This window comes from Opisthocomus hoazin, chromosome 2 (assembly GCF_030867145.1).
Source record: "Opisthocomus hoazin isolate bOpiHoa1 chromosome 2, bOpiHoa1.hap1, whole genome shotgun sequence".
Taxonomy (NCBI): Eukaryota; Metazoa; Chordata; class Aves; order Opisthocomiformes; family Opisthocomidae; genus Opisthocomus; species Opisthocomus hoazin.
In genome coordinates, this window is record NC_134415.1 from 16,564,975 (window position 1) to 16,592,744 (window position 27,770).

Below are 27,770 nucleotides of genomic sequence, written 5' to 3' on the forward strand. Positions count from 1 at the left end.
TTTTTTTTCTTTTATTGGTGTTTATGTTATAAGAATCAACCCCTCAGGTGTTTACAGTACTAGAATTAACTTACATTACAATAGTTGTAGGGAGTTGTCTGGCTGGTTTTTCCTTCTCATGCTGTTTTAATAAGACCAGAATCTGAAATAGTTGATGCCTGAACTTAGGCTTCCAGAGGGAAGATTTCAAACACAGACCTACAGAAACTGTTTGACTTGGAAGCTGACTCCCATGGAATTTTTCTTCTTTCTTGGTTTAGGCGTGTTTCCCACTAAATCCGCAAAGAAGGCTCTTCAGTATGATGGCCCAGTTTTCAGAAAATACTGAAGAGAAGGGGGAGAATTTCCTTTTCTTGATGAACTGTACCTTCCCATCAGCTCTATTTTTCAGTGGAAGGAGAGAAAGATTAGGAGACTGACAGATGTTTCACTTTGACATTCTCCAGAGTGAGAGAGTTTGCTTTGGAAATCCCGAAACGGGTCCTTTTGATATTTTCCAAATGAAACATTTTTGCTGTGTCTTTTAGACCTGCCCTGTATTAAAAGGAAAGGGATAACATTAGACTTTAAAAAATTGGGTCAAATTGAGTCCAATTGTCCAAAAATTAGATATTTTCCAACATTTAGGTCAGCCACTGAACCAAAAATATCAGAAGTTGTATTCGTTTCAGTACTGCGCATTCAGTCGATCTCATTAAAGCCCATGTGCCTGTTTACGTGCAGAAGCATCTGTCTTTCCCAGGGCCCCTCCCCTCTCTCTGCTGGAATTTGACACTAGAACCAGTGAAGATATTGTACGTTTACGATCTGGTGGTATCTTAAAATGCAAGAAAAAGTGCTGAATAAAACTGTGAGGGGAAGGGTCTTTAAGGAAAAGACTCTGTAAAGTGCCCAACTCCCTTGACTTTTCTAGAATTAAGCAAGGGGGAGGGGCCTTTTGCTTAGTCAAAGGAGGTAGATTACAAACACTACAGCTGGTCTATAATTAAAAAAGATAATAATTAATTCTTGCTTACTTGCTGTGGTTGAGGAGGAAGGAAGGTCTGGCCTTACTAGGGAGCTCCGTAACTAATGAGCTCTTAGTTGTCCTGCTTAAGGTTAATCCTACGATCTTAAAAAACAAAGTCACAGTTACAACCTTTCATTGCATTCAAGATGAACTCTGGTTTGCTTTCAGCTGTCATGCAAATTCATAGACAAGACAGTGCTCCCCCCACTCCCACCTCCAGACGGCCTCCTCCTGCTTCAGAAACTGGCGGTGTTCACCTCTGAAAGACAGCGTAGGCCCCAAAGCTGCCATTGCAATCAGCACCACAGCCTCAGATTTTTGGCATCCCAGTACTCCTTCAATTCTTCCCCAGCTAGGAGTTAAAATGGCAGTACAAGTCTCCGCTTTTCCTGGGAGTACACCAGTATGATAGCTGAGGAAATAACACTCAAACTTCAGAACCCTTAGAAGTCTTCGCTCGGGGGCAAGCACTGCACTGAACATGTAATTCTGAGCCACAAGATTGGCTCCGTGCTGATTTATTACATCTTTTTAAAACAACAAGTTTAGAATAGCCTGGGACTTTGCCATTCTCAGACAACATACACTCTGACCTCCTTACTTTGCGTTATTTCAGACAAAAAACCCAACCCAAACGCAAGCTGTTCCATGAGCAACAAATGAAGACCAAATTCCTATAACCTTTGCTTGTAACCCTCTCCTCAGCAGACTAACTCCATCTAGTTCCATCTCCTTGTATCTCTGCCACTCTCAACAAACACAGGCAGCATCTGCCTACAGCTGTGGGTGCCAGGACAGGGTGACAGATGCACATGCATTGACACAACTGCTGCCAAACCAGATGTTGTCCACGCTCTCAGCAGGGAGAGTTAGTTGGGTCGCTTGTCTCTAGCTGTTTATCAAACTTCACAGACCTCAGGCCTTTTCATCTCGTTTGCCTTGCACACATAGTTGAAGTTGGTCATGGGATTAAAAGCTACCAGTAGGTTCAGAGAGATGGCATGCACTGGCTCTGGTTCCACAGGAAAAAACCACCCAGCAAACCTGAGCCTAAGCAGCCTCTTAGCCTATCGATTTCTGTTACCAGCAATTCACAAAAGAGGTTTTGGTGCGTCCAGCCACTTTCCACCTCCCCTGACCAATTCAAGAGGGCAGCAGTTGACCCAAGCCCTGAACGAAGCTTGAAAACATTCTTCTGGTTCAATAGCCACGTCCTTATCACAGCCGCGCTCTTCTATTACAGATATTGTATAAGCAAGCAACTTAGTTTGTGCATGCTTCTGCCTTTCCCTTTTGCCTCTTCTTACCTCTGATATGCCTTAAAACACACACAGGGAGCCAAAAGCAGACCAAACAGCCTAAACTCCACTTGCATCCCAGTGCTTAGCATTCCACATTGCCTGGCTCCAGGCCTCCACAAACGCTTTAACAAAGGAACCACAATTGAAGGAATTCGGTGAAATTCAGCCCATCTGACCTCAGCCTCTGGAGCCCACCTACTTTGCCCCAGTGCAGCAAGACTGTTTCTGTCGTTTCACCTGAAAAGCTGCAGGGCTTAGGAATACAATTTTGATTCATAGTTAAACAAACATTTTCTTAACATCATTAAGACGAGGGATTGGACACCATGGATGTAGCCATTTACTTGTTACAAGAGCTGCGGTTTAGGTGAGAGCACTCAAAATACAGAAACCACCACATACAATTCCATGATTCAAGTTTCTGAGTGCAGCAGAGTCTGGAACCGATTACAATTTATACCAAATGGCACCAATACTTTTTACATCCATATGGACCCTTTAAAAAAAGAAAAAAAAGAATTCATCCCTTTTCAGCCAGCCATTTCCTTGCTACAAAAAATAAAATTGCTGACATGGTAGAACTGAATTCTGCTAGTTCCCTGAAAATGCTGCTGCGTTAATGAGAATGAAGTTACTGCAGAACTAGATTTACACACATTTTAGCTAGAAAGACATTTGATATGAACAGACACTTTCGTGTTGGGATGCTATTCAGTGAAAAATTAGCAAATGTTAAAACTATTCAAAGTGAGCACTAACATTCCTTGGGAAAAAGCAGTCACAGCTGGACAGATCATTTCAATCCAAGAGACAAAACTGGCAGTCATGACAAATATTCAGCTAGTCAGTGGCAACTGACACACTCAGATAAATTCCTAAGAGAAGTCCTAAACCTCTAAAAGCACCAGAGTGGCTGTCATGACCTATTAGCTCGCAGTGATGGTTTGAATCTGAGTTTTTCAGCAGAGGGGCTCCTGGCTTTGACACTCTTTCCTAAGTTCTCAAAAGGAAAGGTGACAGACCCTGTTAGTGTGTCACGGGCCTGATCTGGCCAGCAATTGAACTGCAGTGCTTTCCTTCAAAGTCCACAGCAGACTTAAAAACCACACCTCTGCCTCTAGAAGAGGCTACAGTATTGTTCTTTTAATAATGCCATCCACTTCGAAGAGTAGTTTGTACTTGCTGGGGACTCTGCTAACACCAAGCAGGCCAAGGGAGCTTTTAAGGAGCCATTCAAGCAAAGAAGAGGTGAATTGCTGTGTGTCACAGAGGCTACTGCTCACTTCTGAGATCTGATTATTTGGTATTTACACAGCTTTTTCTATCAGAAGACCTGACATTTACCTAGGGAAGCTAGGCGATGTGTCCAAAAGAGAAGCAGAATAACTAAGAATGAGTGAATGAGGAAAAGCAGCCATTTGCTGAAGGCTTCCCAGTGAGTGACAACGTCAGCTTGTGAGAGAGTAACAGCGTTCGAGAGAATGCCAAGGACTGGGCTACAGTCACCGCATTCACCTGCAGGAATAACCTCACACAGCAGAAGAACTGGAAAATCTGGACCCTTCTGGGGCACCACCTCCACAGCTGGCGCAGGCTGTGTTTGCACACCAAGCTGTGAAAGATACTGAACCCCAACACCACACCACCCCCACCAACATTTACCATTTGAGCACTCAGGTACCAAAAAGAGAACATGTGTTGAAACAGACTTATCCTGTAATGACCTGCATCAATAAATGATTTTACTATCTGGTGGGGAAAGAATGACATAAACCGAAGAAATGCAGGATGTCAGCCATGTCAGCTTTCCTTCAAGACCACTGAATCACCAGATCTGTATTTTGACCCAGAGACTCCCAATGGAAGTCTTCAGGCTGCATGTTCTGTCCCAGCTGTGTCTGGGGCCTGTGATTGCTCTGCTCGTCTCACTCTCAAGCTGTAGGGCTGGGAAGATACCTCTGTGCCTCAGCAACTGAGCAGCCTCGCAGAACTTTGAAGTTTGCCCTGCCCCAAGCAAGAGCTTGCACTAGGGGGCCTCCAGAGGTCTTGTCCAAGCTATATTTTTCCATGAGAGGAGACTGTGACCTGACACAGCAGCCTCTGTTCCCTGTCCTTCCTTATGTGAAACAGGGAACCTGACAGAAGGGATGTGACCCCCTTCTTCTCCCATACCTGAGCACATGCCAGGAGTGTGCCTTTCACTTTGGAGAAAACAGAACACCGATCTGCTCAGCCCATCTCAGAAGAATTCCATCCAGAAGGAGCATTATGCACAATGTGCACTGTTGATAGTTCTTGAAGAGTTAAGTGGCAACCTCAGGTAGAAGGGAAGTTCTGCAGTAATGTTTTTGTCCTGACAAATTTGTTTCTTTCTACACTGACTTTCTCTTCCCCTCAAGTCATGCTTTGCCACACACTGGTTTCCATTAACTCTGAATCAAGGGGGATGGAGACGGTACTGCTAGCCAGCATGGAAAATTTCTACGTGACAATTTCAGCATCACCTCCAACCCCTATCTACTCACACTGCCAGGATCCATTCTGCACTGGATTTTTCCAAAGCACTCCATATTGATTTAGCTCTCCTCCCCCTGAAACCTGTGGCACCTCTATGGATTCCACTGGGACCAGACCAAAGGCTGTGCCAAGCTCTTTTCAAAAAATCCCACCATGTGTGTTTAATGAGGAATGTCTCTGGCAGAAAAGTTTCAAGTACAGCTAAGCAGATTTTTTTTTCTTTCACATTAAAAGTTTAATTTCTGCCACTTCTCATTCCGGAGGTAACTGCCCAGAGGGGTGGGGTAGGACCTGTTCCAAAATCCCCAGCAGGATATAGTCTGTTTCTACCTAAAACAATTAAACTTTCCTGTCATCTAAATGGTCCCTGTCACTTTGTGAGTGGGCACCATTCTCAGGATCCACACCTCCCCCTCCTGCTGCAGGCAGCCATCGAGCTCAGCTCCGGCCATAGGGGCATTCCCCATCTTCTATTCCATTCGATACCCTTTTCCAGGGCCAGTCCTCACTGCAGTCCTGCTTCTGCTTTTCGCCTCCAGCACACCTGTCATTTGCTCATGACCCAAAGCCTCAGCATCCCGTGCACCCATTCCTTCCTGTTCATTGGCACTGGACTCCACAAAGTAGTTTTCAATCTCTAAATACAGATTTGGCATGCAGTGAAACTGATAGCTACTATCCGGTACTTAGAAAAATCTTCCACTGATCATATTCGTCACAGCAATCTCTCAGTCACAGAAATAAAAGACACCATCACCAAGTCAACTTTGTATTCTTCACAGAGCTACCCAGAGAGATGTGAAGTGTGCATTTTCCTTCTCTTACCATAAGCCAGAAATTTCAAGCATGCTTTTAGCAATTAATGTATACTTCTTTGGCCTGCAGCTCAAACTGAGCTGAATAGCAAACATGGAATAAGGAAGTTTCAAAAATAAAACAGGAAAGGGAAATCCTTTGATTTTCACAACAGTGAACTGAATGAACATGGAATTTTCATTCATGTTTGCTCATGCTTAGATGTAATTTTTTTTCCAAAAACTAAAGAAAAATAGAGAATTATTATTTTTAAATTCCCTTAAGCTGAAAAGAAAAAAAAAGGAATTACATTGACTATATTACTCATTGCAATGTTAGGTCATTTCAGTACACTGAATATAAAACAAAGCAGATGATAGGGTGCTTTTGAGGGTTTCACTACTGACTGAAACAATACATAGTGCATCCAGACATATACATTAATTTCACATCTGGTAATAGTTCTGTTATTGGGTTACTCCACCAGAAAGCAGCAATAACTATTTTTAGCTAAGCTGGCCCTTACTTCATCCAGTAAAATTTGGTTTATATTTGAGTATTTGCTAAAAACATTACATCTACCACATACTAGACCTAACAAAACACTTGCAAATGTGTACCACAAGCAAGAGCTCCTTGCACAAGGTCTACCAGTCTCCAGGGCAGACCAAACAAAAAAATCTCTACAGCACCTCGCTCTCATCATGATTCTCTTACACTTCTAATGTCTCTGTTTCAGTTCTCTGCAATTTCCACTCTCTGTATAAGCGCAATTGACAGTATCTGCTAATATCACATATTAACATTTTCCCACCTAACTTTCATGCAACTCCACTGACTTCAGTGACCCACACGGGGAGTTACTGTGCTCCCCATACATACAGAACCACAGCAAACTTCTAACACTTCAAAATTTTAAAAAGTAAAACAATTAAAAACTGTGAGGAATGAAGTGTTTAAAACCTTTTGAAAGAGATCTAGCAACACTGGAGAACTTTGCTAATTATAAACTTTTTTTTATGTTTCAAAACAAGTAGCATTGCACTGAACCCTCCCAAATCCCCTGTTGGCAACATGAAACATGAATTAAAATGTACTTGTAATTAAAGGGCAAACAGTAAGAGTCAAACCAAACTTTTGAAACTCTGGGGTTTTGGGTTTAAGTTACCTTTGTGCAAAGCATTTTATTGTAGGATCATATATGGGATTAAGTATCAGTAGTTTGCAAAATTTATTAATTTTATAATTAATAAATGTTAATAAAAGTTAATAGAATTCTCCCATTGCACCACCAGCAGAAGATATTAATCCAGCACCAGCTATTCAAAAACCAGACAGAAATATAAGCAAATATAATAAAGACTTGGAGATACAGTAGGAGAGATTAAGTCCTTATAATTTTGGGGGGCTGAAAACTGCAGAAAGAGCTCCGGGGAAGCCTGCCATTCAAGGGTTTTAACAGCAAAGATACTTTTTCTCCTTCCTTTGACACTAGAGGTCAGCGCAGCATTTGAAGTGCCACACTGGCCACGTTTAAGGACTGATCAGAAAATCCCCAGCGCTTAGAGGGAAACAGTCGTCTTAAGAAACAGCTCCAAGAAGACAGAATCTGTGTTTCTTCAATGGGAGAAATGCGAAATGTGAAGCCTCAGAAAAAGAAGAACGCGGCAGCAACTGAAAAGCCTGAACCCAAAATCAGAGTAAAAGCATACTCTAAGTTTAAATGTTCCGGCAGAGCAACTAGAGTCTAACAACGGCTATTTTTAACACACCCACTAGCCTAAAGTAAAAGTTGTCACCTAAAATGCCCAGCTGACTAACACTCCAAGGACTCTTCCTGGTGCATGAGAAATAAACTACTGAATCTCCCGGCACAACAAAATTCCTACCCCAGGCTGTAAGCAGCTGGTCTAGCTCATGTAAAGCTAGCGCATACATGCAGGTCAAGGAGACAGGGAAAGCATTAACCACACTGGAACAATTCCTAGGAATGCAGGGGGGAAAAAAAACAACACAGAAACAGACACTCATCTCCCCAATGCAACAAAACAGATATCCACTGTGTGATCCTCGTCCCTTTGAAGTCACTGGCAAAACCTCGTGGTTAGGGAATCTCACAGTGTACGTTGCTATTCCTGTCCCCTGAGGCCTCTCAAAGGCCTGATTTTACTGTCAGCGAGGAAGTGACACGCTATCACAGCACCTGACAGGAACCCTGAAGGAGCAACTCTTCCTTTTAGAAGTAGAGATTGCGGCAGTCAACTGCTCTCAAGACAGGTGCAGGCAACAGAGATTTGGCACTGAAGAGATGTCACCTTGCAGCAAGGCACATCAGTCACCTCCCCTTCCATATATCAGAAAAGGGATCCGTGTTCCAGTGTGATTTATGGTGTTCAATTCACTGCTCCAGGAGAAGAGCACGTTTGTTAGTATGACCCAGACTCCAACAGAGGACTGTGTAGCTATACCCCAAAAAGCCGTTTAGTACAGACTGCCCTACCTCAAATGGCAGCAAAGGGGCTTGGACTGTGTCTGCAACAAGCTGACACAACAGCATTTAGCACAACTTAACCTGCCTCCCATGTTCTGGCAGATACAGGAAAGCAACATCTTGAAATTCAGAAATGTTTGGTCAGCAAATGGAAGCCCCTTGGAACAGTGGCAAAGGAAACTACAGGACAACAAATTCACAGTGATACATGGAGAAAGTCACTCATCTTGGTCAATGAATTACAGCAAGGGGAAACTAGCGTAAATGAGACTAATTCCGTCAGCCTAGCAAAAAGCAGATGGATTTTAGCCATTTTTAAATATTTTCTTTCCTAAGCTACAGGTGGCTACAAGGGATAAGTAAAATGGTGTGTACCCCTCTTCTAGCAACTCTGAAAAATTTAACAGATTCCTGTAGGGAAATCTTTTTGCTAGAGATGCATTACATGTAAAACACATTATTGCTCTTTTATTAGTACATTATACACAAAGGAGGAAACAATTTGTCACTGCTATATGTTTTCTCACTTTTTTCCTTGGAAACTTCAATTCTAAAAAGACACACATTAAAATAAAAACAAGAGTAGTAAAGTGGCCTTTGGAGATCAAACATTTAAAGGCTGAAGTACAGGACTGGGATGCCTGAGGTCTTCTACCCATTACCAACACCTTTGAGCCATAGCGCATGGGAGTGAAACATGGGCACCTTGTTGTGCCAAGCGCTGTAAGAAAGCCTTTCTTTCAACAGAAGTAGAAAATGAGGAAATAAGATGGATAGAGGTAGAAGGAAATAATGAGATAATGCTAGTAATAGTGAGAGCAGCTGCCCACCCTGTACGAATAAGGATGCAATCAGGAATGCAGACTTCTGACGTGGCATCCTGAGCAGCCAGGAGAGCAAAGAATCCACCCACAAAGATGGGCAGCAGAAGAAGAACTTGCGGGAGATAATTTCTGACAGTTCAAGAAAGCGTTGAAATTTTAAGTAGCCCCTTTTACCTCCCTGGAACAAAACACCACCTGCCGCCCTGCAGCAACACTGTTGGACATTTTTGGAGGAAGGTGGGACAAAGAAGAGTTTTGCAGAACAGTGAGGTAGTGTTGCAGTTGTTTATAGCAGCTTCTCACAAGTCTGTGAGAAAACACAAGGATGCTGGCATGAAAATTTTACAAGTGGGAACGTAAGATAAAAGAGTGAGCTGGCTGTAAGCAAAGATCAACTCTGCTAGATTAAATTATGCACACCCTAAGCAGAAGTAGAAAGCAAAGAACCTTGAACACAAAGATGTGACTGAAAAGGGAATAGGAGACAAGTAAAATACAAGGGAAGGAAAAGATGAAAAGCAGAAACAACCAACAGAATAAGCTTTCCAGATAAAAGTGTTACTTCCTGTGAGACCTTTGGCAAGTTACTCTATTTCCTCATCAATACCATGGAAAAAATGTTTCCTGTTATCTCCACCTCCCTAAAACTCCTGGTATGTGTACAGAAATCAGTCACAGGGAAGATATGGCGATGTACAGAAGACTTGGACTGTAAGAACTTCAACATTTTGTAAATGAAGCTTTAGCTTTAATCTTCAACTACTATGCTGCCATCAGGGTTAATGCACGTTCTTTGTTTAAGCTACAGAGAAAAAATACACATTGTGATTTGGCAAGAAAGAAGGTGAAAAACAAATTAGATTTCTATTCATGTTCTGCCTTCATTGCCACACAACCAATCTAAAAGACACACAGATAGTTTATGGCATGAGTGATTACAGACCACAACCGCGCTAACCTCATGAAGCCACAAACACACAGGGTAGACAACCAGCACATTATCTTCTACATGTATGTTGACTCACAGCTTGAGTTTGACCTGCAGTTTTCCCTGACTTCTTTTATTAAGATAGCAATGAACTGTTCTTCAGCTTGCCCCATAGCTGCAAGGGGCAGATTTGTTGGGATATTTCCGTGTTTTGATGATTTGCTTGAGTGGCAGAGGGGAGGAAAACAATGCATTTTCTATGCAGTGAACATAAGCTACAATTAGAAAGGCCCTTAAACTCACAGCTCCTCAGCTGCTATAAACTGGCACAGATCCATTAAAACCTATTGGCCAGATTCCCCAGACAGCTCAAATCAGTGTTGCTCCACTGAAGTTGATGAAGCAACACCAATTTTAGAAGCTTGGGATCTGGCCCACAGCCTGCACTGCAGTCCAGAAAGACCATCTGTGTTTAACAGGATCAGAAATCAAAAGCAAAGTCTGTGTCCTCATAATTTACTCAGTACTACTAGGACAAGTGATTTCCATGGTGTTAAGTCAGGTAGACTAAACAAGAGCTATACGAGATAAAAAAACCATTTATTGTTTCTTCCTCAGTATAGCTTTACCAGGGAAAGTTATGTAATTTCTTGCAATATATTATAACATATTATATGAGGCAATGAAACGTGACAGCAAGAAGACCACTGAGGAAAGAAGAGGGGCAGGAATAACACTATAAAGAATTCAAGCTATTTAATGAATTATGGGCATGACAAACTAGAGTGCGCTGCCCTGCTAATGCTGACTTTATGTCAAACCCATTCCCACTGATGTCAGTGGAAAGAGTAGCGTAAGACAATGCTGCTTAGCAGCACAAGGGAAGGGCAGCATAAAAGCAGAGGAGAAGCCTCAGGTAGTTCAGCTTTTTATTTTGGAATTTGCTCTGAAAAGCCTGCATATTCAAATTTCATGGGAATTTGGATACCACTTTTACCATTCAACTTACGAAAAGCCAGATGCAGAGCTAGAACTAACTCAGTAATCAGCACTGGCGGGGGGACACACTGTATCAAAGCATCTAGATTCATGTTTTGTGACTCATTGGTAGAAATCAAAATTATTTCTGCAAAGCCTCTTTGAGGTGTCCAGCAAAAAGCAGTGGTTTTGTCATGCTGCCATGGGATAGCTCACTCTAAGTTTTCTGTGGTGAAGAATTCACAATTCTCTTTACACAAACAAGCTGTGCACAGGAACTCACTGAAAAGAAAGAGTTTTCTTACATCCTTCACACATGCATACACGCATACATTTTCAGGGCACAGAGTGTAAATGAACTGTTAAGACTAGATGCTTTGAATTCCAGGGGACCAAAAACATCCCCACGAGTTCTGGGCACCACAGTGTTACTCTGCATCTGCTCATGCAGCCATTGTTTGTCCTAGAGGTTAATGCATAAGACAGGGTAAAAATGGGGCTGTCAGAGAAAACACATCTCTTCTGCTTTGACATCATAGAAAAATTTAACTGCACCTTACAAGCACCTGCCCTCAGCAACTCTTTTTCACCCTGCTCCTAGCTCTCTTGTGGCTCTACCAGCTGCCTGATCGATTCCCAAAGGAAACTATAAAGTGGAAACTCTGATGACCTCTCTCAAGATGGAGTTTTGCCTCAAGACTGCAAGGGTAAAGGAGGAGTGAAAAAGTTTGCACACTGGGTGAGAATTTCTTCCAGTTTGCAAAGTTGGAATGACAGCGCGGAGAAATCCTGCTTTAACCTTGTATTCTGTTTTTAATGTTCGGAGATGTTTTGAATGACATTGAGAAAAGATGTGTGTGTTTGAAAGAAAGGCTACCAGCAAAATCAGTACACTCAGGCTCCAGCAGCCAGGCTCCACCGGCACTGTGCTGACACAAGGCAAGCAGCTATTCAACACTAAAGCCTCTCTCGGGCTCTGGCAGTGCTTGGTGCTAACTGCACCACAGTGCACAGAGAATGTGTGATGCAAAGTCAAGTCTGTAACCACTAGCAATTCATCGAGCAGATTTAAGATTTAAAGTAAACTACATTTGAATAAAGGTATGCACAAGTGAAATACTGCTAAGCAGCTTTACATTTCAGTGCTGTTACACTGTGGCGATCAACTTTGTGAAACACGGTTAATTAGGCCTATTCCACAGCTGTTCTGCAATAATGAATTCAATCACCTTTTACACATTGCAAGTCCTTCAGCCTTGGTCTAAGGTCTGAAAAAGCCAGAAAAGACTGCAGCTTGCTTTCAGTCATCTCCATGACAGAATCTTCTCAGCTAAAACTGGTCCCATGCTTCAGCTGAAGTCAGTATTTGATTGACTGTTCACTACAAAGAATTATATTCCTCATCAAATGTGTAGTACATGATCTGCACAGAGCGACATCTTCCTAAGACTTTAAACCTGCCTGCTAATTACCAATATTAACACAAGAAAAAAATATCATCAATATTGTAACTTTCAGGTCCTTCTATAAATTAAATTATTGATTTTGAGAGGAGTTTCACTGGAAGCACTCCATTTTGCTTTAACTTTATAAAAAGTACTTTCAAGGAAAACCTTGGTCTTGAATTATTATTAATTTTCAAGAAATTAGCAAAAATGTTGATTCACCCACCACTTGTATGTCTCTTCTTTTTTCATGAACAATCACATTCTTCTCATGAGAAACAGGATCTTTGCAAAATTCTCAACAAGGCAAGCACTTTCATGAAGATGCTCTTGATTTTTATATGAACTGCTCTGGCATCATCTAGTCTACCTAAAGCTAACACAGATTTGCAAATTCATACATAAAACACCATATTACCTAACAGTCCTGATCATTGCCTACATAATTGGGGTTGGACTAGATGACCTTTAAAAGTCCCTTCCAACCCAAATAATACTACGATTCTATAACATGACTGAAACAAAAGGTTTAAAGTTTTCCAAATTCCTCAGATGCCACAGGTCCTTAACTCTCACCACTTTCAGCAGGACTTGTATATGTCTCTTTCACATACAAATCTTAAACAGAAGAAAAATTATTTGTCCACATAGCAACATCTATCTTTTAAGTCTTTCCCTTCCCACTACAATAATCACCAATCCCAAACTATGCATTACAGTCTTAACTATTCAATAAGCACGCTGCTATTCTAACATGAAACTACCACTGTAAAGACCAGCAGAAAGCTTTTTTACAGAAATTTACCTTGTTTGTATAAATTCAAGGAAAGGCGTGTACCTCAGACAGCAGAAAAAGTGGAAATAGGGAGAAGAGATAAAAAGTCAGGTAAGTACACTACTATATTATCATCTTAATTGAGTATAATGTGAAAAAGGTTAATTTCTTTTCTTTTTTTCTTTTTTTTTTTAAGCTTAACAGGGTCTTGGAAGCTTGGTGTGTATTTTTAAAACGCCTAAGTTGAAAATAATTAAAATTTGAAAGCTTCTGATCAAAAAACTGACCCAAAGCCCGTCAAAATAATTCACTCTAAGTCATAAAACATATTTGATGATTTTGACATAGCTGTTATTAAAGAGCTATAGCTGCACAGCCATCCTCCTTGAAGACATTCAAGATAATTCTGTTTCCCTGTGTGTAAATGTATTTAGTTTGCTTAAATGCTTTCAACCTCTTAGTCTCTGGCTTGAGGCTGCATGGTGTTCCATTGAGGAAGAAAGCACTCAGATAAAATGATGTTTCATAGACTTTAAACATCATTCTTAAGCATGCAAGTTCTGGACATCCTATAATATATTTTGCCATCCCAAATCATGTTAGCCATCTTCGTCCTCTTTTCTAAGCCAAAGAAAATCTTTGTTCCAACTTTCCAGTCTCAAACAATTTCAAAGATTTAATCAAAATTAAATACTTAAAGGAAGTGATAATTACTCAAGAGACTAAGGTCAAAAGGCCTAGTGCTACTGTGTCTCCTCATTTTTCTGTAGAGTACAAAAGATGACATCCCAGCATGTTTTTGAACAAGTGTGTTCCTCACACAAGGGAACTGTGTCTGCAGAGCAATCTTTTACTTCTATTGGTGGGGGAGGGCAAAAAACCCTAAGATCTTTCCTTTGTTTAAATGCATTTCCTGCCCTCCTTACTGCTATAGACTCTGTTGTGGCAGGCCTATTTATAGTCCAAAGAAAGGAAAAAGCACCACTGGAGGCAGGAAAACTAAGTTGGGAAAGAATAGAAGGAAGTGTGGCTGCCATTTAGCCAAACAATCTAGAACTAATTGAGCTCAAAAGAGCCCCAGCCTCAGTGAAGCTGCTGAGAGAGAACAGAGCACAATCCTGCTTCTCTCTCTAGGGCCCTGCCAGGGCTCCTGAGCGTGAGAGTCATGGACAGGACACCGCTGGGCAGCAAATAATCTCAGCTTCTCAACACTGTCAGAAGAAATCTTTCAAAAAAGGAGTGTGCTGAAAGTTAGATACCTATCAAATTCAGGTAAGTGTCTCCTTCTGGCATTTCTGCTTGCTGCATTCTCCATGTCTTTTCAGATGTGGCCAGACTGGTAAAGGAAAACAGAATGAGCTTTGGAAGCAACTGTATCTGATTTTTAGATAAACGTTTGGCAGGATGTCTGAATTCAGTTATCGATTCTTCAGAACTTTCCTTAATCAAAAGAAGCCTTTGCTCTATATCCATAAGATAACTTTGCTGTTTTCCTCACCTGTGCCATCTTCATCTTACAATCTGCGACTCAGTACTAAAGAAATGTTTATTGTAACTATAGGCCCGAAAGAAGAATAATGAAGTCAACTCTGCATTAGGCTAAATATATAAATTTAGAGACAGAGAGGGAGGGAGAAAAATATGTAATATATATTTAAACAAGATGTGTTTATTTAGACTACATAAGCATATCAAAATGTATATAGTTTATAATTAAAGTTTTGTGCGAATTTAGTCTTATACTCTTCAGGTATATTTGAAGGTAGGAAGTTAGCCAAAATTAAAGCACCTGAAAGTTTCTATAGTTTTAGTTTATAGTTTTAGGGTTTTTTGGTTTTAGGTAGGTTTTTTTTAGTTTCAATAGCTTTAGTTTATAGTTATTATTATGGCAGGTAATTTGTGTGTGTGTGTGTGTGTGTGTGTGTGTGCACATACATAAAAATACACTATATATAGATATCAATATATATTATTCATTGTGGGTTTGCATTGCAATACCATGTAGTTGCCATTCTGAGGTCTAATTTAAACTGACAGTACAATGCGAGTGGAAATTTTTAATCTGCTTATTTTCAGATACTGTACACAGAGTTATACTGTCATGACTGCATGTGTAAAAATCTCCATTTTAAGACATACCAGTGTTCCAACATGTCCTTTGCTCTCCTGACAAACAAAGGAAATGCTGTTGTGATTTGAAGGCAGGGGGATAGAAGCTGTAGAATACTAGATTCAGGATTTCGTCATGTGATTTTCATCTTTGAACGATCTATGAGAGTAACCTTTGTATCAGTCTCACTTGTGTTAACAAATTACCTCTATACATATGCTATTCAGATTATTCATTTGTTATTCAGATGTTCCTTAGGATTAGTGGTTTATTGTAAAATGTTGTTGGTGAGTAAAAAGGAAGTGTGATGTGTTATTATTCTACTGTATCCCCATAGGATGCTATTATGTTTAGAGTCTGTTATGGTGAAGATAGCAAGGCAGGATGTCACACATGTAGGTGAAAAGCTGCGACAGGACAACTGTAAACAGCAGCAGTCAGCTGAAAAGCTGATCTAGGGAGGTGCCAAGCAGCAAATCCAATGAAGCAGATGTTAGCCAACACTCATAGCAAGGATAGGGCTTTTCTTTGTCTGATTTCAAAGTACTCAGTTACTTACAGTAATTCTCATTTCCAAGAGGTTACAACCCTAGCCTTGTGAAGAATAAAGCATCTGTAATGGGAGTAAAAATAGAAGCTTCTACAGATATTTGCGAGAGAAAGCTCTTTCGACTGCAATCTGAGTAACTCGCATAGCATGCTCTCATTCAGGTAACATTCCTTGCTTTCAATTTCAGTAACAAATTCCCCTACACAAAGACTAAGCAGAAACCAAAAAAAGAGGTTTAATTTAAAAATGTACAATTAAACTGTGCAACCACCATTATGCTAGATAAGCTTTTGTAAAACTCATAGGATGGAGGGGAGGAATGGAGGCAAATCTGTGGATAAATACTCACCCAAGCAATGAAGCGTGGCAACTTCTGCTGTTAAACAAATGCAATCGTTTCCACGATATGTCAGTTGCACAGCTATACTGCAATACAACTGAACAGCAAACACTGGATCACTCAGATTTGTTCAGGTCTACAACACTCACAACATTATCTTAAAACTTGGTGTCAGTGCTTGAATGTAGCAAAACCGAGACCACTGCTTACCTATAGCAAAATCATTTGCAAATCAGCCAGTTACAATGTAATTATACAGGAAGAGGTGATAAAATAAATGCACTTTTGCATTTATCTGTGGAAAGGATATTATAGATGGTACTTAGAAATTGCCTAATTAACACTCTTAATAAATTCATATCCTTAATGAGGAATTAACAGAACAATTCTGATGAGAGGCACAGATGCAAACCCACTAAACCCAAGAGAGTTGCTCACACCACTGAGAACAGAGATTTTTGTTCTGAAAATAAGGACAACCTACTCCACTGGCTACTCAACTAGTTTCTATTTCTTACAGTATCCTCTCTAGGGAACATGGCAGTAGCTCAAAGCTATCCTACTCTTTCTTCAATCCCTTCTCCCATTTTAGCATGTAGGACAGGCTCAAAGCAACTCAGAATGGGGAAAACGTGTCAGCAGTACAGCTAGCAGTGCTCAAAACATACTATGCTCTTTCCAAATAAGACAGATTGTCTTAGAAAAAAACTGGCTTAGAAATTACTGTTAGGTCTTCTATCTTCGAGAACTTAAGGCCAGTGTTTTCAAGCTTGTCTCTATAACTGCGAGAGTTAGTAACCTTGGTTTAAAACACAGAAACTGCCTTACATAGTCAGATTATTGCAGAAGTAGAAGTTTTAGGGGAAAAAAAAAAACCATACAGATTAAAAGATTTGTTTCAGAACTGCAAGGGTTCGCGAGTTCAAAGTTTGCAAACTAAGAGTTTTGTCCTGAAGATAACAATCATTCCAGAAGGCCTTACAATGGAATTTACACCCCTGCACCTTATAAAATCTTACTACCTACTAGGGTCTAGCTACTCTGCAGGAGATTCTTTGTATATAAACACTTATGAGAGTTCACAAGTACTAACAGGGTTGCAATTAACACTGCAAGCTAAAAATTAAATAGGAGAATTTGATACAACATAAGGAAGTGGATGTTCACATGCTTTCCACCCTGCCATTATTTTGCCAGGAGATATAAAGAAGTCTAGGGTTGTCCTAGGCAGTCAGCTGTCACTACTGTGTGGGTAGGTTGGGTTTCTGGTTCCAAGAAAGCTGACTGACTTAAAGAAAAATCACATGACTTAAAAAATAATGCACTTTGGGTGACAGACAAACCATGCCATGCTTTCATGCAAAGCTACCTCAGGTTTAGTAGGATTTATTATTCCTCATGCAATTGCTCCAGTGTAAATATCTTAATTTCTCCCTAAGCCCCTATTCCACTATACCAGATGCTCTTACAAGGGAGCTTTGTGCTCCAAGTCACAGTCAAGCCCACTAACATTACAGGAAAAAAAAGAGCAGAGACTTAGAAGTAGCAATGTGTCTGTTTGGGGCAGTCAAAGCAAGATTTTTTTGAGAACACATGCACAGTCTAGAGTAACTCTCACCCAAAAAGCAGAACTGGGGGAGAGGGTATATTAAAAGAAACCTAGCTAAAACACATTAAGAAATCAAAGTTCTATATTGGACAGCATCAAAATAGTTCTACAAAGAGAAGCAGCTGCTCAACACTTACAACAGTGCTAAAACTTTGATAGTGTCTAAAAAACCCAGCTTATAACTATGTGCTGAATAACATCCTGACTCATGCAAATGTTTATACAGGTGCTTAAAGCTAAGCATATGAGTAGTCCCATTGATTTCAAGCAAAATTATTTCAACAGGCTGATAAAATTTAAAGCCAGGCAGAGTCATTAGATCATCTAGTCTGACTTCAAACACTAATTTTACCATTCCTCTTGTCCAAAACCCAAAAGCTTGCCTGCTTACTACGGAAGATATGGATATAGTATGTTCAAGATAAAAGTTTAAGGGGAAGATCATGATGTTCTACATGCACGAGTAGCGACTCAGCACAGTCAGAATTATTCAAGTTGACACAAATGCCTTAGCTCAAACAGGAAATAAATGTTGCACAGGCTTTGTACCAGCTTGCTGCACAAGGGTGAAAGTCAGTGTGTGTATGGAAGATGGACTGTTTCTCCCAGAAGCCTATGTACTATCAGAAGAAGCCATTAACATTACTTTGTTTGCTTTCCTAGTCTTCTAGTGGACTAGAGAAGTACTATGGCATAAGCACGGATGAATGAAAAAGCCGCTTTACAACTCAATCTTCATGTCAAAATGCAGCTATATTTTTTGCCTTCATTTCTCTCATTTCCCATAGACCACGTGCAAATTGTGGTACAAAATAAGGAGCCCCTGTTCAGAAGCAGATGAGACACAGAAGTGTTAACCAAATGGAGACATACAGCAAAAATGAAATTGTCAAATCTCTTTATCATCACCACAACACACACAGGCAGTTTAAAAAGACTTATTTGAACAAAAGACAAGAGAAAGTGGGAGACTTGACCTGGGGCCTCCTTTACAAAGATCAGTAACAGTGGGTTTGCATATAGTGCTGTGGAGGGTTACAACACACGGTCATAACAAAAAACAAAGGGAGGGGGAACAAGAAAGCCTGTCTTGGTGTACATGTCCACCTTGCCCACAATTCATATTCTATTCGCAGGATTCAAAGATCCTTTGACTACAAAGGATCTCCCACATTGCAGCAGAAGAGAGGAGTTGGACCATACAGCCTCCAGGGCTTCTTTGGAAACACAGCTAGGGGAAATGGGATGACCTGTGGTTTACGCAACTAAGAGCCTAAAAACACTGAACTTCATATACATCCCAAGTGACTGTATTCACAGAACACCTACAACAAAGTAAAACTCCACTATGTGACATAGTATTATCAATGCTTCTTCACAGCAAAATTTAATCAAAAATACAATAGAACACACTGGCTAAAGACTCCTCCAAAGAGCCTGCAAGTTCAGTAACCATGCAGGCATCTTCATGTTTGAGTTAGCACAAGAAAGACATACTGGCTTAGAGAAGTACTCTTGTCTTTATCTTCTTCCTGTTTCCACTGAGTTTCAATCAAAACTTGATTTTTGGTTGGCAATTTCCTTGTTACTTAGCACAATACTTCCTGGGAAGCAGAGAGGTACCCTAGGGGAAGGAGAAACCTGGCCCAGGTCCCCTCCTTGACAGCAGGAGAAAATGGCAAGCATGCTACCATGCTTCAGTCCTCAGCTCTTCTGTAAACTCATTTCAGAAATTCGCTCTCATTTCTGCACTGGATATCATCTCTGAAATGACCCTTCTCAGCCACCTGTTTAGTAATGGTTACAGACCAGTTTATCGCAGTGGTCCCCAAACAGACTGTGTGGACTCAAGCAACTGCACAATGCAAAACATAGCCCTGCTGTAACAGTTCTATAATGCAGGGCCATACACCTACAGGAATATGAAGATGCAAATTGGCCAGTCTGTTGCCAGTATTGCAAAGAAGTGATGCCACTTGGCCAAGATAGCACAAATCTAGTAAACAGCCAGAACAGTTATGATGTGGTACAAAGCATTGTGGGTAGTCTGCTCTACAAACATCAGCCATATGCACAATAACTCATTTGGGGGAGGGGGGGAATTTAATGTTCTGACAAGCTAACAGGTCTGGCATTGTCTCACTAATTAATTCATGATAGTTTACATTATAAAGCTGTAGGTCACTTTAGTTAGAGAGAACAAAAAGTAATGTGTACCAAGATCTCTGTTTAGATAGCTCAGCATTCTTGGAATCCTTTATATCCTAGCATACTTTATTTTTCCAGCATAGTGTTTCATTGTTATTTTGGATTATTACCGTACCACAATTACCTTTGGAGGCTGGAGTTAAACAGAAATCTTCAAAGATCAGCTGGCTCATTACTAAAGGGAAGAAGAAAACCAAAACAGCATTCAATCTCGACTGAACTACAAAGTATTCTTTAGAATTTCAGAAATGGGAAGAGGCAGGGGAGGGGAGCAGACTAATGCTGAGTTCTTCTGAGCTGCTTAGCCTTCCCCAAGTCTTAAAACAAGGAACCTCCACACTGCCTTCATATAATGCTGTGGTTTTACATTGCAATATAGCCTATATGGAATTCTGGACACAGCACATCATTCTATTATACTATCATTCTATTCATGCACATCTATTCTATTAGACTAGGAGGGCGAACAACTGTCTTAAGCAATAATTAAAAGCAGAAATAAGGTAAAAAAGCAGGATAGTATCCTCATACCTTTAAGAGACATGAAACTGGAACATTAGCAACAGAGGAAGGCCCACACTGCAACAAGTGTAATAAATCCAGTAGTTATATATATAGATACCTTGACCCCAAGGGGCTCTGGCACACAAAAAATATTGTGTTGAGACTATAACAAGCAAATCTCCTCACAACTAATGAGCATGGAAGCAATAGCCACTCCCTCGTCTTTGCATTGGGTACTTCATGGAGCACATAAAAGGCATAGATGGATCCAAATTCACTCATCTCACAGTAAGTTTGGACGCATGAACCCTAAGATGTTAGCATGCAATGCAGCAGATCTCAGACAGGTTGCTGGATAACATAGTCTGACTGGTAAACATGCTGTCTGTTGGACTCAGCGAAGACCCTGCCTGCCAGTTCTACCAGATTAGGTATTTGTGGTCCATGCCTCATTTTACAGTGCAAGCACAAGCTTAAAGTGCTGTTGTTTACAAGGGAGAAGTGCATTATTTTTTAATACTTTGATGGAAACTGTTTAAAAAAAAATGTTCCCTTTTTTCTAGGGAGAGGAAGGAAACAGGCTTGGGTTTTGCTCTTTTCTGGGTCTGTCCAACTCCATTGTTTCCACTCTTGTAAAGTCAATGCAAATGGACTATGTCAAGCTGCAAGGTAGGATGTATTGCTTCAGGCTGATACTCAGTTACTCAGTACCAGCTTGTGCTGCCTCACTGAGAAGAGACTGACTTACCAAACCAAGAACCACTGTGACATCAGTGGTGGCAACATGTACATCAAAATTAATAAAACAGAAAAAATATTTTTCACTACTTACATATAATGTAAAATTGGCATAATATCATTATTTCTGACGTACATTTTGAGTGAGAGGCATACTCAGAGGTGATTTATACAACACAAAGCTGAAAGTAGTTGAACTTACAACAGAAGAGACAAGTAAAATACAAAGTCCCAGAAAGCAAGGTACTTTCTGTAAGACAGAAATGAAGGCATTATAAAACATACAAACGAGGAGAGGTTGAGGGAACTGGGCTTGTTCAGCCTGAAGAAGAGAAGGCTGCAAGGGAACCTAATAAATGCTTACAAATATCTGAAGGGTGGGTGTCAGGAGGATGGGGCCAAACTCTTTTCAGTGGTGCCCAGCGACAGGACAAGGGGCAATGGGCACAAACTGAGGCACAGGAAGTTCCGTCTGAACATGAGGAAGAACTTCTTCCCTCTGAGGGTGACGGAGCACTGGAACAGGCTGCCCAGGGAGGTTGTGGAGTCTCCTTCTCTGGTCAAGACCCGCCTGGACGCAGTCCTGTGCAGCCTGCTGTAGGTGACCCTGCTTCGGCAGGAGGGTTGGACTAGATGACCCACAGAGGTCCCTTCCAACCCCTACTATTCTGTGATTCTGTGATACGTTTACTGACTGGAAAACTTTTTTTGCAACTATCAGTCCACTTCATGTCTGAGAGAGGATGTAATGAAGAGCTCTGAAAAAAGCTCTGATGTCATACTCTTGTTCAACTGTACTCATTTGCATCAATTGTGGAAAAAAACATACTTGTTGAAGATGTTAAATGGTAAAGAAACTGCTGATTAATTCAAACTTACCAGATGCAGAAAAGACAACAAAAACCAAGAGCCACTGTACATTCAACATTGCAGCAATGCCCCATCCTTGTTCAGTGCATCATTCACAATGAGGATGGCTGAAGAAACGTAGAAAACAAATCTCTTGTAAATGCTCAAGTCTGTTTAGAAATCTTCAACTTCAGAACAATCAAGGTAGTATTCGAAAAAACACCCTTTATGATAGATTTAGTTTTGTGCTTAGTGGTGCTACCGCATCTAGGTCTAGAATTATAGGAGCACACTTTTCAAGCTCTGTTCCTGAAATGAGCATATCCACCTTGTGGAATATAATTGTTCAGTTTAGTTGGTAATAGACAGTGAAGAGCTTTTTTTGCTTTGTTTTGTTGGTTTTTTTAAACAATCATGAATATATTGTTATTGCTACAGAAGAGGTCCTTATCACCTGCTTTGACTGCATGGCACAATTTCACCCTATCCCTTAGCAAAGGCAATGCCGCTACCCTCTAGCATTCACAGTACAGAATGACTTAAATTTGTCAGTCCATCTCTGTACTTCAAGGATTACAAGAGAAAATTTCTCATTTGTTTCTAAAATAAACAAATTATTCCTAAAAATTCTTTCTAAAAGAAACAAAATCCATTTCAATAACAACAACGTGAGAAATACATACACATTCATCTACCAGTTGCTTTGGATCAGCTATTTCATGAACATCTGCTGCTTTTGTAAAAATGGAAGTCACAGTACTGAATGAGAAGCATCATGGAAAAACTTGCAAGCAGCACGCAATCTCATCATCAAACAACTAAGAATCTATTACACAAGAAAAATTTGCTGAAAGCACTTAGAAACTTAAAACTGAAATGCTTCATGCTGCATACTCTTGGTCACATGGTACTTTTCAAGATCTAAGGAATTCCTCGTCCTGGTCTACCCAGGCACCTTCAAGAGATGTTTTTGATGCAATTCCATATTTGAAGACAATACACTGGGTAAAAGACAAATTTGTTGGCTCACCCACACATCACCTAAAATAATGAAATAATACTGAGGATCCTCATATGATGAGGGTCTTAATATTACTTTTTTTAAAAAAAACTCCCTTTCCACTGCAGCCTCTTCACTGCACAGCCAGCAAGTGTTCAGTTTACACTGCAGGCTTTTGACAAGGTATTTCCACTAACAAATACATCCTGCAACAAGACAAATACAAAATCAAGAATTATGACCTCTCTATGTGAAACAGAATCAAGTAAAATGAACTGAAAGTAAAAAACATTGTAGACTTACAATAATAGTAACTATTTTAGTAATTAACATTTCTTACATATGTTGATATAAGGAAGGAACTATAAATTGTCAGCTTCTCTGTGAATACTGTGGGCTTTGGGAGGGAGGGAATAAGGGAGGAGGAGAGTTGGATATGTGGATTTGGTTTTTGTTTGAGTAGGTCTGAGGTTTTCATTCACCCCATTAGTCATTGTCATCCCCTTTCTAAATCATCTGACCACAGGTACAGAAAAATTAAGACTATTCCCTATTTTTCATGCCAAATCTGTAATCACTAAAATGTAGTATCTCCCTATATTTCTTCAGAGAAAATATTACATGAGTTAAGACACCATTACCATTAACTTACTGTGAGTGCACAGCATTTCCACAAACCAAAGCACAGATTCTAAGCTGGACATCAAGAGGAAAGAAGTAAAAGTAGAGGGGAGCCACTAGTAATCTACATGAGTGAAAAGGCTGCCTTAAGTGATTTGGTCGTGCTATTACCACCACTCTTCTACAATCCACCCTTATCATCAAACTTCATCCTTCCACCTCCTATTTCTACCTCCTGGATACTCTGTCCTTTACTCTTTTACATCTGTGCTTCACAGTTGGACTAGATGATTGTTGCAGGTCCCTTCCCAGTGAAATATTCTATTCTGTTTCCCTCCTATCCACCTCTTCTGTACCTTAGCACCTTCACTGCACTACCCTCCTCCTAACTCCAGTAACCCCTTCTCCATATTCCTCTCCATTCCAAGCATACTGCTTCTGGGTTTTCCACTATGCAGACCAAGTGCTTAGAAGAAAACTAAGAGCCACCCAAAAGTGGTGGGAAGATGGGCAGGAGCCCCTCTGGAACATAGCATGAGAAGCACTGAGGGCATAGACCATTGGCAGAGTGGCTTAATCCCCTGAGAATTCAGCAGCCACAATAACAAAGACCCCAATCTCTACTGAGCAAGTGAAAACATTAGTCAGAAACTTACAACTGGGCTGAATGTTTACTAGGTCAACAAAAAAATCCCCCACTGTCTGCCATGATGCAACTGATCTGTCAAAAGGCAGATATGTGCTTCAGAGCCTAGAAGTGTTACGGTTTTTTCAATGCCACACTTGGAAAAAATGTTTAACAGAGCACAACAATTTTTTCCTTCCATTATTTCTGAGAATGGACTTACCATATATTTTCACTTAATTCACAAACTTCAAATTTCAGGCGGATACGTAGCATGTTAAATTTCAATTTAAATTGCTATATTCTCATATACTTAAAATCACTCAGAAGCATTTTGTTCCAACGGAAAGCAACCAGCAACCTTAACTCTAGGCATTGCTATAGGCTCCACCTATAACATATAATTGCTGAGATAAAGAAAGGACTGATTTCAAGGGTCATACCTAAGGATGACATAATTTGATGATACCTTATCTTCTCAGCTTTTGTTTTCTTAGCCAGAACATGACTATTGGGTGTACCCTTGGGTATGAAATGGGAAGTACAAAGTGCATTTGCAGTACTCCTGTGCCCCCTAGAGCATTATATTGAAGGACTTAGATTACTAAGGATATAACATAGCCTATAGATGTTTAAAACTGATTTAATGCAATGTGAGGTTGAGAAACTTACATACAATATTTTCAGCAAAATATCCTTTCCATTATGTCCTTCAGATGCCCTTTAGCTGGCAGCTTAGTGTAAGAGGTGTTAGACTATTTATAGCAGACTTTTTAATCGCACTTAGGTATTTATAAAACACCCTGTCTAGTGAAGGCTTCCATGGTCTGCTTTCATTCACTTCTGCTGATAGTGAAGGCTATATAATACCTGAGGCAGTGAGGTAGACCAGCAAACCAGGCACTGTTTATTAGTTATGGACTCTACATATTCTAAAAGGCTGCAGTCAAATCTTAGTGCAACCATTTAGGAAACAAATGTAGCAACACAGACTTGCAGTTAGTATAACCTGACATTTATGTCCACTGAGAGCCTTACCTCCTATTACATGAGCTGCAGAAGAACACATTAACAGAAAAAGACGCTTTCAGACAATCTACAAAATAGCCATCCATAATAGTCATATTCAGAAAACAACTCTATATTCCAAAATTTTGCACAGTATCAAAACACTGATGCTGAGATAAGCTCTTTATCAGTCATCAATTTATAAATGCATGCTCCTACAGTAAATTAAATCACACATAAACAAGACATAGCCAAGCATGTCTAAAAATGTAAGAGAACCAATAGTTAAAAAGAAGCCGCGAAATACAGCCTCTCCTACAGTAAGGAGAGGTTCTGGAGCCATTTATCCAGCATCAATGAAACCAAACAACTTCCTCATCTCAGATAGGATCAAAATGGGCAACTGTTCCATTCTTCAGTTCTTTGCGACTTTTCTAAAAGCTATCCACACTATTAAACATTAAAATTTTAACCTTACATGCACCCATCCCTATCTGCTAATGCTGTGCTAACTGTATTCATTTTCTGTTGTTCCTGGTCAGTATTTCTTACAGCACGTCTGAGAAATCTATGTTCATTTCTTAGTTTTCATTTGAGGCATCAATGTTCACAGAGAAAAATGTACCCTTTTCAATCCAGCCTTGAGTTGTTTTCTCAACAGAAAGAGAAGCTAGTATGCTGGTGTGTAGCAAACAGCAAAGCTTTCATCATACAGAAGATGCCATCTGACAGATATAAGAACACAACATTCATTGTGTCTGCATTAGCTACCTTACCTGTTTTGTATGTTGGTATTTCTTCAAAAAATGAAAGAATGGGAAAAAAGAAACCCTCCACAAAATTTTTGAGACTTATTTTCAGGAATTATACCCAAATTATTTCTCTGTTCTGTTTCATGACGACTGAAATCTGTCCATCTAGCATAAGGAACTGATAAACTTGTTCCTGCTTAAACCACAATCAGAGTTTACGGCATTTTCTACTGAGCCATAAAAAAAATCATTTATTTATCCACTCATTTCAGAAAGGACAAAGGCTCCTTTTCTTTTTAGGGAGTGTATCCCAAGTTGTTTGTGGAATATTGCCATTCAGTCATCATCATCAAATTATGTTCCTGTGTGGAGCATGACGACCAAATAAAAATAGGCAGGTATTCAGTGCAGAGTGATGACTCTTTTCTGTGTGCCATTTCAAACGGCCCAGGTGTTACCAGTCTTTAATCAATGATATCAAAGAGTCTTGATAAGTGTAAAAGAGTGCAATTGATACTGCATAATCACAGAAATGCACAAAGTAATATAAACGGCATTTGTGTACTGGTAGACTATTGTGGAACACACTGCAATCATGTTTTCTCCAGTATCAGCAGGGAGTAATCTTGTAACAAAGTTTGTAAAGAAACAGGATTAATTTTAAAGCTGCATATAAAGTTCTGTTACACTTGATCTCAAATGAAAATGCCTTTTAAGGGAAATGAAATGGCATTTACCAAAAATAACTCATTTGGTCAGTGGGCCATGCCCTAAAGCACAGTGAGTGCTTTCTCCTTCGCCTGAGCAAGGCCTGGTATTTTACACCCAGCTCTGTGAGCAGCCATCCATGGCCAGGGTCTGGAAGAGCTTCCAACACAGTTCTGCAGGGGCAGCTCTCAGTTCCTCTTAAAAATTATCATCCCGCCAGTATCCTAAACTTAAATGAACTCATTCCTCATTTTTAAACTCATAGTTTTTACAACCTCTTCTACCCCTCTTTTAAAGCCTCCTCAGCAGCTCAGAAAGCCCCAGAGTCACAGAGCCCCATGCACTGGGACACTCCCTTTCGAGGCCTGATGGAAGTTCCCAAGGAAGCTTGGGGAGGCCTCCTCAATGCGACCTCCCAGGATGGCCAAGAGGAGCGACCTGTCGATGTGTTGCCAAGCCTGACTGCGCACTGGGACTAAATGGTGCTGCACATCTGCAGCCGACATTTGCCGTTTGCCCAGTCGTTAACCTGCTGTTCCAGAAGCGTTCCTCCTGGCGCTGCACTCACCCTACCATCTACCAGTGCAGAAGGGAGGCCTGGCACCACACCGCGCTCAAGCGTTTCCAAGCACGGTCCCCACCTCTCAGGCATCCGAAGTGAGGGGCTCCGAGGCGGCTGCAGCGGGGACCTCAGGCCGCTGGGGGCTGCTGTGGGGCCTCCCCGCCGGCAGCAAGCAGCGTTGGCCCAGCCGCCGCCGGGCGGCCCTCAGCGCCGGCCATCGGCCGGCACCCCGGGCCCTCGGTGGCATTTAGGGGCTCCGCTCCGTCGCCTTTCGCGCCTGGTGCGCTTCTCCCTTTTGAAATGCCTGGGCCGAAAGGGCGAAGCCTCTCAGAAGCGCGGCCGCTGAGGGCCCTCTGGTGAGGGGCCTAACGGCGGGCGGGGCCCGCCCCAGCGGCTCTGCCCGCCGAGGGGAGGGAGGTGGCTGCGCCGCGCTCCTCCGCCCAGAGGCGGGAGTGAGCCTCCTCGGCCGTAAACTGCAGAGACTTTCACCTGGTGCTTCCATCTCGCTTGTCTGGTGTTGACG

At 40.9% G+C, this 27,770-nt stretch overlaps 1 protein-coding gene and 1 long non-coding RNA gene across 2 annotated transcripts in view; one reads left to right on the forward strand and one right to left on the reverse strand.

Annotated features, from left to right (window-relative positions):
* LOC142360453 (uncharacterized) lies at nucleotides 1-27,595 on the reverse strand. The gene is made up of 3 exons (XR_012763059.1): nucleotides 27,327-27,595; nucleotides 1,017-1,111; nucleotides 1-534 (listed from the first exon to the last, which is right to left on the reverse strand). It is a non-coding gene; the product is annotated as an uncharacterized LOC142360453 (long non-coding RNA).
* RASGRP3 (RAS guanyl releasing protein 3) overlaps nucleotides 14,170-27,770 on the forward strand; it is a 65,237-nt gene continuing 51,636 nt past the window's right edge. Inside the window, exon 1 of the mRNA XM_075412738.1 lies at nucleotides 14,170-14,335. The gene's annotated coding sequence lies outside the window, so the exon portion shown is untranslated. The remainder of the gene's footprint in view (nucleotides 14,336-27,770) is intronic.